The sequence below is a fragment of the Petaurus breviceps genome, unplaced genomic scaffold, assembly GCF_028583685.1.
Source record: "Petaurus breviceps papuanus isolate PSGF00001 unplaced genomic scaffold, PetGlider_PUasm1.0 174, whole genome shotgun sequence".
In the NCBI taxonomy this organism is placed as follows: Eukaryota; Metazoa; Chordata; class Mammalia; order Diprotodontia; family Petauridae; genus Petaurus; species Petaurus breviceps.
In genome coordinates this window covers 60,707,733-60,712,433 of record NW_027185761.1, presented here as the reverse complement: position 1 = coordinate 60,712,433, position 4,701 = coordinate 60,707,733, and positions in this window count along the sequence as shown.

Genomic DNA, 4,701 nt, shown 5'->3' with positions numbered 1-4,701 from the left:
CCTCCCCCCCAATCAGTAACCACAACCTCTCATTTTAATTTTCCCAAAATCTCCTAGATCCACCCTCCTCTTTAAACTGCCATGTCTACCATTTGATGTTCTGTCATTTACTGTCACTCAGTCTGTTGTAATAACTTTTCGTTCATTTCTGCCTACCATGTCTCCTCTCATTAATTCTCAAAGCCTTTGTCAAAATAATCTCAGTGAACAGGTATGCTCAATCTGCTTCCCTGCCTAAAACCCTACAGTGGTTCTCCATTGCCTCACAAAAAAAGTTAGCTTGGCATTCAAGGTTCTCACCATTTGCTCCCAACTACCTTTTTAGCCCTTTTTTTTTTCAATATTGTCCTTCACATATTCTCTGGCCCAATTGGCCTACTGGCCATTCCCCAATTTTATTCTGCCCTGTATCCTAAATGTTTACATTCTTCTTTCTATTTTATGTTTTCCTCCCTTTAACCTTATTGAAATCCTTTTCTTCCTTCAAGGCACAGTTCCCAGACATCTTTTGGAGGAAAAGAACTTTCTTATTTCTTTTTGTATAAACTTAGCACAACATAGCATCTGGTACAGGGTTGAGGAACCTGCAGCCTCAAGGCCACACAGGGCCCTCCAGCTCCTCAAGTGCAGCCCTTTGATGGAATTCAAACTTCACAGAACAAATACCCTTAATAAAAGGATTTATTTTATAAAACTTGGACTCAGTCAAAAGGCGGCACCCAAGGACCTAGAGGGCCCTATGTGGCCTTGAGGCTGCAGGTTCCCTGCCTCTGATCTGATATTTGGTAAGCATTTAATTAATAAAAATTGTTTTTTCATTCATTCACTTACTTCGTTCCAACTTAGACATTGGGATTCCAGGAACACTTATTCTCTTACCATTGCCACAGCAACAAGATGGCAAACATGAAAGATTCTCCACAGACTGGGGATCACATGGATGGGGATCTCTAATTAAGCCATAAACAAGTGCAGCACATTAGGGATGAGGACACAGGATTCTAACCTTGATTTTGTCAGGCTACTTGTACGAGGGAATTTTTTGCCCAGCAGCCATGTTTGTTTGTATAGCTTGCTTAAAATCATGAAGAACATTAAAAAAAAATATAGAGGCTTTCATATATTTAAAATGAGCACCTAGACTAAACTTGTTAATATTATTTTAAATTATTAACATTAAAATATTAAGATTAAAAATATTGATTAAAAGATTGCATTGGCTCAGTCCCACTCTCTTTTCTGTTATAACACACATGCACACGCGCGCACACACACACACACACACACACACACCCCACTTGGATGAAAATGACAAACTAAAACAACAAAGGGGAAATTCCAAATCAGGATGATCCTTTAGGTAAAGACATCTCCCTTTCAATAGATGAATAAGGAAAGGAAATGAAAATATCTGATTCACACAGCTCTTTAAGGTTTGCACACTTCTCATTGGAGTTTCACAACAACCCAGTGAGGTAGATACATAAGTGTTATTATGTTTATTTTACAGATAAGGAAGTTGTGTCTCAAAGACATTTAAGTGAGATTTATCTGTGGTTACACAGTTGGTGAGTGTTGAAATGAATAAGGAAGGATTTGAATCTGGGCATTCCTGACACCATTCTAGTACTCTGTTCACTATGACACATCCATTAGAATTAATGATGGTACCAGTAATAATGTTTCAGTTTGTAATGATCAACAGGATCACAGCTTTCTTGCAAAGTATCTCTTGGACTAACTGAAACAATCTATGAATCCCAAAGGAGCGGCTGTGGCGTATCAGCAAGAACCAGGGGCCAGGTGTCAAGTAATCTGCCTTCTGTGTTCAGGCCTGTCACTAACGAGATGACCTTAGACAAGTCACTGAAGAGCTCCAGGCCTCAGCTTATTCATCTGTAAAATGGACTCTGTCTCATGTTTTCATAAGGAAATTTCATTAATTCAGACATCCCCATGATTTTTGTTCATCTTAAATTTCAAGCTTTAGTATCTAGTACAATATAGCTTTTTTAAAAAGTTCATCTCATTACCTGTTTCAGATGGGATCAAATGCCACAGGTGTCTATTTTCCCTAACTTTCTTGACACATCCTCCACCAGATGATGTAGGAGCCACCAGGCCATGCTATTGGTACTTCTGTCACCCATTCACCTGTGTCTTTCCATCTCTCCTGTATCTGAACCCTTCTATATCTCTTGTTGCCCAATTAAAGTGTGAGCTCCTTGGGAGGAGGGACTTTTCTGTTAGTAACCAGAAGTACTTGGTACATAGTAAGCAAGTAATGAATGCTTTTGTATCCATTCCCACCACTCTTAACAAAATGCTTTTCCCTCTCTGACAGCTTCTTTTCAATGATGACGTGACCTGTGAACCAGAATTCTAGCCCTGGTCATCTTTTACTAGATCCTAAAGCCAATCAGGAAAGACCTATCCCTTCTCTCTAGGCAATATCCCTTCTGCTCATCCCTTCCTCTTTACTCACAGGTAGAGTAAACCATCCCAAGTTTAGGCTCTCAATATTTGAATGGAAAATTTAAGTGCTTGGTACATGCTACATACTTTGCTAAGTCCCAGGGATACAAATGGCAAAAATGAGACTTCTGGCACTGAAAAGCTTGTATTATGATAGGAGAATATAACAAACACGAGAGAGTTGTAACCAAGAAAGGGTATTTTGGTTTGAGAAATCATAGTGATGGCGAGTGTAGCAATAGGGTAGTTGACCAGCATGGCTTTTTAAAAAAACGATGGTAGTTTATTTGCCCGCTGATCTTGGAGCAGGGGGTGGGTGGCTGAGCGCCACAACAGGTGGCAGAAAGCTAGAGTGGAGCATGGTATAGAGCAGGTCCAATCTGTCATTCTGCCTTGATTGGTTCCAGTGGTTCCCTGTTGTCTTTACAAAATGCTGTGTTTAACATTAAAAATCCTTTGTAACCTAGCCCTGCAAAGCCTCAAAAATGTTTAATAAATTTTAACTGAATTGATTAATTTTAGTTAAAATGACAAGACTACAGGATATCTACCCAAGAATTTTAAAAGGAACTCAAAGGTGAATATATGAAATTGTTGGCCAAAAACACCCTTGGCTCTCTAGTACAAATGGCTAGAATACATTAGTGTTAATAAACTTATTTCTATCCACCAGTTCCAGAGTGGATATGAGGAAAAATGAATCAAATGTCCATACCAGGCAAACTGGTGACTATACCATAAAACATATGATCATGACTACTTAAAGCATGGGGGCAAGGCCTCTGGGCTTTTGTAAGAACAAATTTTACTTAGACTTTCAAAAACCTTTTGTCAAGATTCCTCAGCAAAGGATATTAAAAATCAAATCACCGTGGAACTAATATTCATTATTTTGTTATAAAAAATGTGCAGAACCAAAGAATGCAAATGAGCAAAGAGGGCACATGATCATCAACAGCTAAGTGGCAGTTGCAATTCAGTGCAGACAAATTATGGTTAATATGTCTAGAGAAAAAAACCCCAACTGTACCTAGTCATTAGTTAAAGCTGGAGACAAGTACAGGCCACACTGCAGATTGTTCCCTTCTGACAACTGGTTCCAGTCATTATAAAGACTGCAAAACACATCAAGGAAACATTAAAAAAAAGACTGAACATTTATATATAAAGGGAACTGAGTTGTAGGCTTGCGTAGAGAATCAGTTATGTGGCCAGACCAGCTTCCAAGAGGTCTAAAGCCCCCATTTTAGGTAAAACTTCACCTAAGAGGAAAAGGGAAATAGGGGGATGGGGCCTGAGGGAAATTCTGCACTCTTATCATTGATAAGAGGGACAGGAACAAGCATTAAGTGCCTTGGATGACCAGGCTCTTTGCTAAGTGCTTTGACAATGATTATGTTATTTGATCCTCACTATATGCAGGGAGGTAGGTGCTATTTGCCATTTCACAGTTGGGGAAACTGTAATTTGACCAGAGTCACACAGATAAAAAATGTGAGGCCAGACTGAAACTCTGGTCTCTCCTGATTCCAGACCCTGTATACTCTTCACCTGTGCCACCTTGCTGCCTTCTTATACACCTATGGGAAGCAAAGATCTAGGGTCCAGACACTTAGTAAATAACCTGATTCCTGCCCCATCCCTAAGAAAGCAGAATGGAGATAAAAGTTAATAAGACAGAGAAGGCTAAGCAGTAAGTTGAAGGACCAATTTGAGGTAGTTCTGAAAACTCATACTGCCCCTTTAACTTCAACTGGAGGGCAGAGAAATGATCACACTGCCAGAAATCCCACCAAATATCCCAATTTGGATAGAGTGGGATGGCTTCATTAATCATTCTTATGCCAGAAGTAAAACAATCTCACTGAAATAAATAGTAATAGCAGTGACTAGACACAAGGACAGTAGGATGAATGACTGCAGTTGGAAAAGGTTGAGGAACGAAAGAAAAACTGAGTCACTCTCTTAGAACAAGAGGGCCAAGGAGAAATAGAAAGAATCCACTGGTCACCTCCTATAAGAAACCCCCAAATGAAAACTCTCAGGAAGATGACAGTCAAAATTCAGAGCTTTCAAGTAAAAAAAAAAATGTTGCAAGCAGCCAGAAGGAAAAATCCAGGTACTAAGAAGACATAGTAAAGATCACACATGATTTAGCAGCCATCACTATAAAGGAACAGAGAACACAGAATATGATATCCTGGAAGGCAAAGGATAATAACTTAC